Source organism: Solanum stenotomum, chromosome 5 (genome assembly GCF_019186545.1).
Source record: "Solanum stenotomum isolate F172 chromosome 5, ASM1918654v1, whole genome shotgun sequence".
NCBI classification, from domain to species: domain Eukaryota; kingdom Viridiplantae; phylum Streptophyta; class Magnoliopsida; order Solanales; family Solanaceae; genus Solanum; species Solanum stenotomum.
In genome coordinates this window covers 40,025,274-40,039,458 of record NC_064286.1, presented here as the reverse complement: position 1 = coordinate 40,039,458, position 14,185 = coordinate 40,025,274, and the positions used below count along the sequence as shown (strand labels likewise).

General features: G+C 34.4%; 1 pseudogene; it reads right to left on the bottom strand.

Annotated features, from left to right (window-relative positions):
- Positions 1-733: 733 nt before the first annotated feature.
- Positions 734-4,997, bottom strand: LOC125863964 (uncharacterized; annotated as a pseudogene).
- Between the last annotated feature and the right edge of the window lie 9,188 nt (positions 4,998-14,185).

The following is a 14,185-nucleotide window of genomic DNA, read 5'->3' as shown; positions in this document are numbered from 1 at the left end:
TTTGCAATATCTTGGTTTCTCAAGAATTTATATGGTGACTTTAGATAAGGTGTACCTGTAAACAAATGATAGAAAAGAGATAATTAAAAGATTTGAAGAAATCGATAAACTTAAGCGATGCATTGCCACATAAACCCATCTAGATTTTTGCATGAAATAGTTGTGTATAAAATGAAAAACTTATTAAGTGAAAAATTGAAATAACTTTTCCAGCAAAGAAAAGGTTAGCCCAGAAAAAAAATACAATGAGGCAAAACAGAGAGTTTAGGAATTTTCTTTACAAGGGTGGTTGCGCCTCTCTTGTTTTAGCCAATGATTTTCCAAATGAAATAAAAAGTAACATATACAACTGGTTTTTTTTATCTCTGTTACTCTATTTATGTATGTTGGTTGATTTTCTCATTTTTTATACATAAAATTTGAGGCGGTAATGATGATATCTTGTGATTCTGGGCTAACTGAATTGGGGATGGAGACTACCGATCCGTATCTTGGCTACCAATACTAACAAAACTTATATTTATGAGTAGACTTAAACATTTTGCATAAATAGATAAAGAGAAAAATCACACCACATGTATCAACAGGTACTTTTGTGAAATCCAATTTCAATGAAAAACAACAATGAGCTACTGGTTGTTTACTTTGCCCAACACAATCATTCTTTTGCGTCTTTGATACATGATTTTAAAATCATGAAGGGGGGAATACTAATTTTTGCTCGTCATATTTATTAACACTGCTTGTCTTTTCCAGTAAGTTGTTGAAGATGCCGAACATGTTTCTTTCCTACCTTATGTGCCTACATCCTCTTTTCAGAGAAGGTCCCTATTTTGCATGTCTCACACCAAAATGTGAACTCCCTATTTTTTTGCTTTTACTGAGCTTTGTTGTTTCTCAAGTCATCTGAATTGTTGTCTATCAACAAGGATGGTGGATCATTAACGTTTGGACTTGATATCAGATCATCGCAAGGACGCTCCACAAGTTGGATGAATTTTGATCTTTCTTTGGAAAAAGACCAATGCTCCATTTTTTGTTCTCCTCCTTGCGTTTGTGTTTTTCCCCTTGGAAGTGGGCATTCAGGCAATCTTGATTTGTAGTACTTACCTAACAGAGTTCACAATTCCACTCCGTAACATTTTTCACAGGTTTGTCAACAACCTCTTAAGTTAGAGTTATAACTTTCCATTTTTCTCCAGAGAAAATCGTGTCAGGCTTAGCTTGTATCAACACCAAAAGATGCACTTCTCATAAATTTAAACACCTCGTATATGTTTTACGGATCTGAAAGCATTGACGAATTCATAAACATTAAATGAATGTATAAAAGCAATAGTAGCTTCTACTAAAGCAGGGAATAACGGCCTGGGGAGAACATGTTTTGGAGCACGTTAAAATGAAGCATCATCTAACCTGATTCTGCTCCACAAGGCCAATACTCACTTGTATAAGAATGAATGTTGTTACCATTCATAACGTTTCATTTCTGACTGTTTCTAGTCCAGGAAATTATTACTAGGTTTGGTTGCTCAATTCAGAGATGACTTAAATAACATTCTGGTTATGTAAACTAGTCACCAGAAAACCACATACATGACGGAATACCTACAGGAAGAAAATTAGGGAATCAACACAAACACGATGACACAATAATATCCTGAACAGGTTTTGATAATGAAAACATGGACCAGGTTCTCAAGAGAAGAAGAACAAACAGAGAAAGACGTGGGGAACTAGGAGGTTCTATTTAAGGAGAAGTTTGCCTAAAGGAGAACTACTCTCCTTGTAGGACTGAACTAGGGTTTAATGTAGTCCTGTAAATAGATAATGAGCAAATGAGAACATTAGCTTTCGCAATCATCAAACGAGTTTTCTAAGCAGAACGCTGCAGAAGAAAGAAGAACTAGAATTAGGTTTTCTTTCTGAAGCTATATGTTTAGTTAGTTCAACTTAGAATCATTGATAAGTGGTAATTATTCTAAGTGTGAAACTGAGCCTGTGAGGTTTGTAACAAGAAGTGAATTTGGCTTCTCGGAGAGTTTGTAACAAGAAGTGGGTTTGACTTCCTGGAGATCAAAGTTAGCAGTTATAGTTAATCATTACAGTTGAGGTACTAGAGTTAGTCCCTTTGATTATTGAGTTGTAATCTAAAGTTTCTCTTTGAAGTTTAGTGAGAAGTTGTTGAAATCCTACACGTTGTAGGTCGTGGTTAGCAAGGAGGCTTTCCACGATAAATCTCTTTGTTATTTTGTTACGTTATTAGTTTCTCTATTACTGCAAAAACATAGTTCTTGTATTTGTTAGCTTGTTGTGGTTTCTTCCATTTGTCTCAGAGTAGGTATTTTCACTTAAAAGGTTCAAACCTTGTAAATGATCAATGATTACACCACCTACTGCACATGAAGGAGCGTCATGGACAATAACACCACTATTAAGTGTAAAGTCTTATGAATGGTGGAAGAACATACGGTACAACTCAAGTCGAAGGAGAGAAAGGAATGGGATGTTCCTGACAAGTTGGCAGTTCATAACATTGCAAAGGCTAAGAAAATCTTCATCTGTGGAATAGTTCCAAATGAGTATAATAGAATTTCAGCATGTCCAGATGCTAAAGTGAATTGGGAGACACCGCAAGCATCTCATGAGGGGACAAGTCAGGTAAATAAATCCATAATTGATAATATGAATAGGTAGTATGAGTTGTCCAGAAAAATGGAAGGAAAGATAATTCAAAACATGCATACCCGATTCACTACCATCATTAATCAAATCCACTAACTAGGAGAGATAGTACCCATTGGAAAGGCTGTTAGAAAACTTCTTAATGTTGTCCTTGAATCATTGGGAAGCGAAGTTGAAGCAATTACTGAAGTACGTGACCTAGAAACTATGATGATGGATGAGCTTTTTGTAAATTTCATGACCTATGAGCTGAAAAATAATCAAGCAAAGGAAATAGGAGAAAAAAGGAAAGAAAAGAACCTAGTCCTCAAAGCAACAGAAAAGGATGATTCCCGGGAAGAGAATATTTCTTTAATGATGAAGAGGTTCTAACAAATGTAGAAGCCTAGATCATTTGAGAAACCCTCAAAAGATGGCCAACAAAGACATCAAAGAATAGTTATGCCACAAATACAGAAGCCTAGATCATTTCATCAAATTTTATCCCTTGTGGACTCTTGAATACAAAAGGAACAAACTAGAAAAGGAAAAAAAGACCAGGAACGATCAATACATTCCTTCAAATCATAGACTAAGAAATCAAGAGTCCATTTATCTTTGAAATAGGCTTTTGCGGCAACAGTAAATTCATCTGGTGAAGAATCTGATGAGGGAGGACTTGGAAACCAAACCTTACTTGCAATGGAAGAAACATGGAAGTATGAATTTCTTGCGTTGATGGCAATAATAGAGTGAGCTGATGAAGAGAACCTATGTGAGTCCATAGAAATAATCATGACATTAATGGCTGGAACAGACTCAAAAGAAGATGAAAATGACAACATGTCCAAGGTAAGTTTTCATCAAATTAAAGAAAATCTTCATCTTTATTCAAAGAAGAAAATAGAATCTCTATTTTGTACCCTCATAGATACATATCACTCAACGTGTCCTAAAAAAGAGAAAATGTCAAAAGACTATGCATCTCTAAGAGCAGAAAATGAGAATCTTAATCAACATCTTCAACTTCAAATCCTCTAGGAAAGAGAAAAATATTAAAAACAATGTTCGCATGGCTCTCGAGGAAAATGTAAAAGTGTTAAGTAACAATGTGCATTCCATGACTAAAAGGAATGAAGTTCTCGTTGAGGAACTTCAAAAGACAAAAATGGAATTAAAACAGAATATGAGATGGACAAAATCCTCCGCATTCTTGGTAATATCCAAAATAGTCAATCATCAACTAGACAAAATCTTCAAATTTTGAACCCATGAAAATTAAACCTTAAATCCTTCACTAGGGAATACATGTTTCCAACAACCAGAGATTATGAGGTTACTTGGTATTCATCAATATTGTTGTGTGTGCATGAGAAACTACACACAGATGAAAGTAAATAGAAAATATATTAGTGATGCATCATCAACTTAACTTCGAATTGAATAAATAACATACTTGAACATTCTAACCCACTCCATCCACCCACAAAAGCAGAGTGAAACAAACGCAAAAAGCTACTTTAAAAACCTTCTTTTTCCATAATAGCAGTAATATCACTGGTTTCAAACTTTTTCACTACTTTTATTGATTCCAATGTAACAACTATTGTAAATCTTTTAATGTTCAAAACTAATATAGTCATTATTCTAAAGATTTTATAACTACTTTTGCATGAGCCGAGAATCTATAAGAAACTTTATCTCCCACGTAGGTAAGGTCAGGGAGAGCTAGTAAGGACTTAAGAGTTCATGCAAATAAATTACATTGTTAATTTTATATATATATATATATATAATAGATGTTGACCCCCCCCTACAAGACTTCTTCATGTGTTTATCTCTTTAAATTTTAAACCCCTTCATATCCGTCACTGAGTAAGGTCACCTTCCCCAGACCCCACTGGTGAAATTATATTGGATATACATGTTCATACTTCAGTTTATAAAAAAAAAAAACTTGAAAGAGGCAATGCACATAACCTTGGTTGATAATTTTAACCATTCAAAAAGCAAGAAAGACAACATGCTAAGTGAATGACATAGAGACCTGCATGTGGAGTAAATCACTCAGACAAACTAACTATACAGATAGATAAAACAAATTTATCTACTCTGAAAATCAACAATTTTAGAGCTAATAAACACGATAAACAATAAACAAGAACACGAACCAGCAAGATTTTGCTAAGGCTAGGGGGCTGTACTTCTAAAATCTCTACCTTTGGACTTTGATTCAATGTTGAAATATTTGGTTCCACAGCACGGTGGCGAAAAGATGTCTCTGAGATGTGATCCATGTCATGTATAGACAGAGTAGAGACGCCCATTCCCATCTTTTCCTTAAACAACATGGAATCAGCCTGATTCTTGAAGAATGAAGCAAATCTATCTCCTCCAAACATTGCTATTTTTCTTTCCATCATAAGCTCTCCTTATTTCCAACTCCAACATATGCTTTCGGGAAACCTCTTCTGCAACGATCTCTTTCCTGATACGCTCCTTATCAATCTCATTCCTTATTATCTCAACCACATTGTTACTACAGTTCAATGACTCGAGCTCCATCAAACCAATTAAAACAAAAGGGATGGTATATAAATGCACTTTTAAACACAATAAAACAAGATTATTTTTAAAGACAAACCTGCAGGGATGGTGAGTTGAGTGGAACCTGAAATCTGATCAGAGGATGGATACTCCAACACCATAGCTACAACTGCAAAAGTTTTTGATATTTAAATTTAATTAAATATTTCTAACAAATATTCTTATATTCTTTAAATAGATTAAAAAAAATTTTAAAGTTCCAATTTTATGCCCAAACAGAGTTGGATCTGACATTTTAGAAGAAGATAAGTCAAACAAAGTTGCAAAATTTTACCTTGGATTTGTTGCTATTGCTTTAGACAAGGTGGTTGTTAGTAGCCTATTTCTTCCATCTAGTTCATGTTGTAGCTTTTTTTCAGCTTTGTCTAAGAAAATTATGTAACTCTTTATTAAATTCTTTTGTCTTCTTCTGATTAGTTTAGGTCAAACATATCATAAATTCTATGTAATAAGGTTGCTTTGACCAAAATATGTCATCATGGACATTGTCATGAAACCTCATGGTAAAATGATTTTCAAAGTTTGAATTTAATAAATATAACTTATTTATTTATTAAGCCCAATGATTTTCATATTTCATTTTGGCTCTTTTGTTTTATATTCCCTAACTTGCCTTAATTACCAATGGTCTATGAGGTCTGCTATCTAAAATCTTTTTAATAGCTTCATGTCGTCGGAACCATATATGCCATGCCGTGTTGAAATTAATATTGATTGTCGCATCAAAAGCAAGCCAAACTGAAGTGTTTTTCATTGGTAACATGGACTCTATCCTTTTTAAATTTTATTTTGTTGGTACATGGCGGACCACTAATGGTCTCTATATGAGACGAAAAAGATAAAAATAATCTCCAATCTTGACAAACAAGTACTTGGTGCATCTTATCCTTTTGATAATGGTGAAAGAAGAAGATGAAGAGTTTAAACATTCAAATTTGGCATAGATATTATGATGTGTTTGAACCTTTAATTTGAATTTTGTCATGAAAACAACCTCTTCTACAAACTTGGCGAAGAAATGGAGTGTCCTATCCTTTCACCTCATTGACTTTTCACTACAACTTCACAAAATATGTATGTCTTGATGCAGGAGATATAAAATAGCAAGGCACTTGATCCTACAAAATAAGTACTCAATGATATCGAATATGTCAAAAATACATATCAAAATACCTCCTGGATTGATAAACCTGACATTACTACAAAAGTAGGGGATTGAATTGCTAACCTTTACGAAGATTTTTGATGATTTTCTTATTATGTTTTCCCTAGGTCATGCCTTTTATCTTCTAAAAAACATTGTTGGGTGATAATGAGTGATTGTGGGACTTTTCCCTACATTTACAGTAACTTACACCGCTATAGTGGCCCAAACCAACTACTTTTTTGTCCGCTAGATTTCTTTTATTTCACTTGTAACGATGGGATGTGTTGTTATACTATCATATATTAAAGAATATATAATGCGATAGTATCAAAATTAGTTTGATTTATAAATTTTAAAACCCAACACATAATTTTATTATGTATTTTATATACTCACACCAACCTGGTCTATATACATGGCTAAACTTAATTATTATGTAGTTCATTAATTCAAGTAGAGGAAGATACTAAGAGGGTTGAAAAGTAGATGTAAGTGTTGTTCGAATTTCAGATAGAAGATGAAGTATCGCGCCTGCAAAGAAAGATAGAATATTACTCAACAAAGGTATAGTGACACAATTTCATTCTGTTTGAAGGAATTTGAAGTTAGCATCTTTCCAATGCACATATTATTTTCCTGTTTCTGTGAATAGGATTCATTCCATAATCTAAAACACCAAAACCATGCGGCTAGAAGATGAGCATAAAGTAAGTAATTCACTACATTCTAAAAGGTATAAGGATGAATGTAGTTCTAAGAACAAAAAATCAAAGATTTTTTTTAAAATATTACAAATTATATTATCATAAATATTTCTAAGATCGATTTTTTTTAAAAAAAAAAAGAAGTGTATACATATGTCACAATCAAAAATGGGTGTGATGACACTAGTCTTATCGCACTAAGGCAAGTCAGCCTAAAATCCAAACGTTACGATAGAAATGCAAAAACTAAAATATCAATGACTTAAATGAAGATAACTTAGTCAACTCATAAATAATCTCAAAACCTGGTTGTCACATGTACAAGTCACTAATGTACTACAACTGTATTGAAAGAAATTACAAGTCTCAAATGTCTTTGTTTCAAAAGTAGAACAAGAAAATGATAAAGGAACAAGAGGGGCCGCTGAGAAGACAAACAACTACCTCTCAAGTATCCATAGAAACGCCTCGGACAATGTAGAGAATAAAGATAATCATGCAGATCTGGGCTCGCAACCTACACAAGTGTAGAAGCAAGGAATGAGTACCAACAACATAGTACTCAACAAGCAAACCACTAAACACTAAGTAAAGAAAATTAGAATACATGCATTGCTAATCGAATCACCACAAACTACAACTTGCACAGAAATTAGCCCAACCTAACAGTCGACAAATCACGGAACACGTAGTTCAATAGTATATATCATCTTAAAGAGTACATATCAATCATGTTATCACAAATGGAAATGATGTGCATGTCTTTCTGTAATACACATCTGCTGAAACTCAGTCTGGAATCCATGGGCGGCTTCCTAGTCCATGCATATGCCACGTACAGGCGTATGGACCAATCTTAATTTAATCTCACTGAGTCTGCCACAAAAGTATGGCTCGTTCCCTATTTCCACTTAATGTTTCCGCAATGGGCGTGTTGCCCAATCCTTATTTCCTCTCATCCATTTCATTACAACACCGGTATATCATCAACACATATATGATAGTACAATGATCAAATTAAGGATGCTAATTCAACACCAATACTCAACAACAATTAATCAAAGCATAGCATAAAGTGAATATCTCATTTGGCCAATTTCCCACATCATAATCAAGTCACACAAATCAACAAGATTCTCATTTTAACCCAAGTTGTTTAGCAAGTTCACATAATCAATTTACCATACACAATTCTTACATGGATTCCTTCACTAATTCCCATAACTCCCCAACACATAAAACAAAGAAGTACAAGATTCTACATGCTTAACAAAGGTCTAGAAGTTCACTTGTCTCAAACAATCAAGCAATCACTCTGACACTTGAGCTTTCCTCTTATGAACGGTATCCAAATCAACACAATATATACAAGCAAGTAAACCTAATAATATTTTGGAACTAACAACACCTATATCAAGCGTTTTGGAATATGGGGTCAAATCGACCCTAAAACCTAATTTTGAAAATGAAGGTTGTAAAGACTCGAAAGGTCATTTTGAAAATTTCTATAAAATTACAATTTTACCCCTACAATTATCTACCTTGAGTGAACTTTTATTGGATTTTGAAATTGATTTCAAGATTTGAGTAAAAAATGTGAATTATGAAAGTTTTTAAATCCAAAAGGTTAAAGTTGTTAAGAAGAGATTTTGGTGTCTTTTGAAGTTTTGAGTCTCGTAATGAGATTCCATCAATTCCTTCTGTCCTGGAATATGGAATATGATAGTTGTTAATTTTATATTCAGAGTCTTTTCATGGATTTCAGGTCATAAGTTGAAAATTTGTGAAATTTTAGGGAAAATTTGACTTTGGTCAACATTCTGAGTTTAGATGCTCAGATTAGATTTCCAATAGTTCTTTTGGATTTTGGGGATTAATTTAGTCTTAGAAGAGGTCTTGGCTGAATTTTTAGAGGTCCCAAGCTTGATTTAGCTTTTTTAGGTGTAATGTTAGTTTCTTGTGACTTTCACAAGTTTCGGGTCAAGGAGACCTTAGATTCATTTTTGGATGGCTCCATTAAGTTCAAAACACAGATTTTAGTCAAGTTCATGTATGATTTGTCTGTGCAGGACCCGAATGAATCTTGAGGATCTATTATGAGAATTTTGTGTTGGCTGATGTTACTGGTTCTACAGGCCACACGTTTGTGAAGGGTTTTCACTTTCATGACCTTTTCTATAGCGAAAGTTGGCTCGGGAAAGCAAGACTAGACGTTTTGCGGGGTTTTCTTTAGTGATTTTTGCTCAAGCCGGCCTAGGTCACTTTTACGATATCAGAGGGAATTTTGGCCTATCATTTCGGGGTTTTACCCCTATATACCCCATTTTGAGTTTGGAAAATCCTTGGAGGCGATTTTAAAGAGATTTTTCATGGTGAATCATTTGCGTAAGTCTTTGTAATCCTAAAACATCATTTCTCTTTGATCATTTGTGGATTTTAATATCAAAAATTGGAATTTTGTTTGACAAATGGCTAGGTTTTTCAAGAACATGAGTTCTAAAGTAAAATGGTGATTGCGAGCTAAATTTTACTCCTTTTCCAAAATGTTTTTCATCAATGAGTTCAAAATACCTTGAGTAACATTTTCAACTAAAGATTTTCGGGATTAAATTTTTTGAGTTGATTTGACCCAATTTTCAAAGTATATGGTATGTGCATTGTTATTTCCAGAATGTTATTGTGATTACTTGATTAGATTAGATTGTACAGATTCAAACATTGTTCGGAAAGGAAAGGGTCATGTCGTGGATTGAGTTTTGAGTGAGTTGAGGTATGTGAACTTCTACACCTTGTAAAACTTGTAGAATCTTGTATTTCCCTTTATTGTGTGTGTAGGGGAGTAATGGGAATGGGGTGATGGGTTAAATTATTCCACTTGATTGATCTTAATGAATGAAATGGGTATAAATAAAAAAGGTAACGTATTGATAGTTGTGCTTTGTGGATTGCCTTGTTGTGGACCATAATTTGTTGATTGATGGCATCATTGTGGACTTAAATTGCTTGAATTTCTTGTCTCTTTCCTATGGTGTGAAATTACTTATTTACATTGACTTATTTGCACCGTGATGAGATATGTGATGATCATGCTGAAGAGCAATGGTTCTGACATGTCATACTATATAAAGCTAAAGAGAAATTGCTTCGGCAAGTGATATTGTGCCGAAGGGAAATGGTTCCGACAAGTGATACTACATAAAGCCGATTGGAAATACTTTTGGCTAGTGATATAGTGCCGAGAGGAAATTGCTTCGGCAAGTGGTTCTATATAAATTCGAAGGGAAATGGTTCCGGCTGGTGATATTGTGCCCATGGGAAATGGTTCCGACAAGTGTTCGATTTTTGTGATTTGATGAACTTGATACTTGTGCTTGATACTTGTTGGTTGTTGAATTGTGATTGTTATGCCTTGTGAACTGTGTATTGTAAAACTGTTAGGTTGGGTTAAATTGACATACTTGATACTTTTTGGTTGTTGAATTATTATTGTTCATGCCCCGAGCCTACACCCTAGACATGGCCGGCACTCGAGAATCATTGTTGCCCCAAGCAAACCCTTGGCCTGACTCAACTCTCAGTGGAAGACTTAATCAAAAACATATGAACTAAAAAGTAAACTTTACTCAACTGTGACAGAAGATAATCTCATAATATTTTAGAAATAAAACATTCAAACGGGCCTCAAGGGCAACTCAAATCTAGAACATAACAACTGAAATGAACATGACTCATGAATTACTACTATCTATCTATCTATCTATGAAGCCACTAACAACTATGAGGGATGTCGAGACAAGATGCCCGATCATCTTAATAAACTGAAATTACAGAAATAAATGAGGCATCCTCCGGAAGCAAGGAGGTTCACCAAAGAAATCTGGAGCTCAAATGGATCAATGAAGCAGTGGTTGATGATCCTACTTACCTGTATTTGCATCATGAAAGATGCAGGTCAAATGGCATCAGTACATGAAAAGTACGAGCATGTAAGGGAAACACTGAACATAACCTTCAAGCTTGAACTGATAAAAAGGAAACATACTCACCTCGACTCTACTCAACTCATAGATACTCAACTCAATGCAACATAAAACGATGATAAAAATGCAGTTTCTATAAATCATTTAAAACAATAGATAACAACTCAATGTATTTAAAAATACAATAATAACTCGGTTTGTATGTAAAGATACAAAATAACTTTGTTTGAGAGATTCTCTAACCGACAACCATCACTATGAATGTCACGATCCAAGCCTACACCCCAGATATGGCGGCACTCAAGAACCATTGCTAGTTCCCAAATGTACCCTCATCCCGGATGACCACAAGCGGAAGACTAACTTAAGCATACAAAGCTTAAGACATAATAAAATTCATGAAAAACTTAAATACCAGCTTTAACTCAAAACAAAACTCTGAATAAAAATAAATTATTCAAATCGCCATAAAATAGGCAACTTAAGTCTTTAAAACATTTGATAAAATAAATGAACAGACTTCTGAAACTCTAAAGTCTATTTATGAAGCCTCTAAATGACAAAGATGGAAGTCAGGACAAGCCACACGACCTCATAACAACTAATATAACTAAAAAGTAAATGAAATCCTCCGAAAGCAAGAAGGCTCACCCTAGATGTGGTATCAATGAAGCTTTTGTTGATGACCTTGAATACTTGTATCTGCATCATGAAAGGATGCAGGCCAAATGGCTCTGTACATGGAATGCATGAGCATGTAAGGGGAATTCTAAAGCATAACATAAGCTTGAACTTGATAAAAAGGAAACATATTTACTTCTTCTCAACTCAAAGAAACATGGTTCAATTCAACTCAAGGAATACTCAAGGGTACTCAAACTACTCAAACATACTCAACCTAGAAGTACTCAAGGATAAGATACTCAACTCAACAATAATGTTCTCAACTCAGTGAAACTCAACAATAAGGCCCTCGACACAATGAAACACATATCAACTCAAGATACTCAACTTGAAATACTCAACTCATAATACTTAAGGATAAAATAATAGTAAAAGATGCAATATATTTGGAAGTTGTAAAACTGTAGATACCAACTCAATGTATTGAAAAATACAATAATTCTCAATGTGTTTATAAAAATACAATAAAACTCTGTGGGAGTTTCTCTAACCGACAACCATCACTATAAGCCTAAGTGATGATACAACGTATTGCCAACGCTGCCAAAACTATCCTATACTTTGCCATTATATAGAACGCCTTAACTAAGTGGATCCACTAGTCTATGCTAAAAAGCACTTAAGGAATCATCTAAAAAGTATGATCCTTTACTACCCATGATGGCTACATGGTTTATGGAGACTTGAATTATTTTGAACTCGCATCCTTATATCGGTGCTCAATACTACTCCCAAAAATATACTCAGCTCGTATGTTTTTAAAAACAAAACTCTTTCTTTGGTTTGAGATAATTACTCAAAAGTTAGCTTCAAAGCTCTCTTGGAAATCTTTGTTTCCTTTCTTGCTCAAATGTGAAAACACTTTAACTCTTGGGAATACTTAGTTACCGTATAATCTTTGAAGAAAATAACTTTACTCTTACTCTTTATTCAACTCAAAGCTTAAGTCTTAAAACAAAGTTAAAATGTTTGTAAAAGACTTCTTATAAAATGGTTCATGCCGAATTAAATATGATTGTGAACGACTCAATGCAAGGTTTTCAATAACCATAGATAGAACTCAATACTTAGAACTCAAGAACTTCAATGATACTACTCATTTCAAGAATGCTCAACTCAGAGGGTTCATGCAAAATTATGAGCATGAACTATTCAACTCAAGGACTCAAAGATATTTCTCATCTCAAGACTGTTCGATTTATAGGTTTTATGCGGAATTATGGGCATGAACAATTCAAATCAAGAACTTCATGGGTAACATGTAATAGTCTCATGATTATAAATATAATCTCAAAGGGGATTAGGAACTCAATACTCAAAACTTAGAAATTAAAGATACTACACCTCTCAATGATACTCAATTTATGGAGTCCATGCGGAATTTATGGGCATGAATGACTCGACTCGAAGGTCTACACAACTACATGGAACTCATGTATATTCTTCTTCTCATTCTCTTATTTACTTCCTCAAAATTTAGTTTAAATCAATAGTTGATCTCAAAGGATCCACAATTGAACTCAAATACTTTCTTGAACTTTACTCTTAACCCTCTCTTGAATGTGATTTATGACTTCAAGGGTTATGGTTCATGATATGAAGGATCTAGGTGATAGTGTATACTCATGAATACATTCTACTCTCTCTCATATTCACTTACTTGAGTCTTGATACAAGTTATTAGAAATTGTAGAAGACTCCTCAAAAGGACTCTCTCAAAATGTCCGGAAGAACTCTCAAGACTTAACTCTCAAGGTTATTAATGTTTTCTAAGTATTTGGAAGTAGTTTAAAGTGTTTAAAATCAAAAAGGATGAAGATACACTTTGAAGGAGCTCAAACGGGACAACCGATGGAAAAGGAGTGGGGACAGGCGACCCTGGCGCCGGCCCCAAACTTCAGAGGCTGCATATGGGCGCACTAGAGGGGCACCACCCCATCCCCTTGGTTGCATCTAGGGAGTGCCGTCCCACCATCTCCCCAGGACAAGTTCGACGAATTTCACCTCTCATTTTCTAATCCTAAATCGCTTTTAATCGATTTATTTACTCAAGTTTTCCTAAGATTTAATTACCCAACCTAAGTACACACTAATCCACTTAAAACAATCACTTTCATCTCAAAAAATCATCAAAACACCAGCAAAACAAGATTTTGAATGAACTTCAAGAATACTTATCAAGAACTTAAATCCTTCAACTTTTGCGAGTGAAATTACGTTGATAATAACATGTTTGGCGTGTGGGTGAACAAACCAAACACTATGGAATCTTACATACCTCTTAGAGATTAAACCCATGGCAAAAATCCGCAACAACGTGCATGAATCTCGACAAACGCTTGACCCTCTCCTCTTTTCTCTTCGTTTCTCTTCTTGAACTCTCAACTAAAACCCTAAGC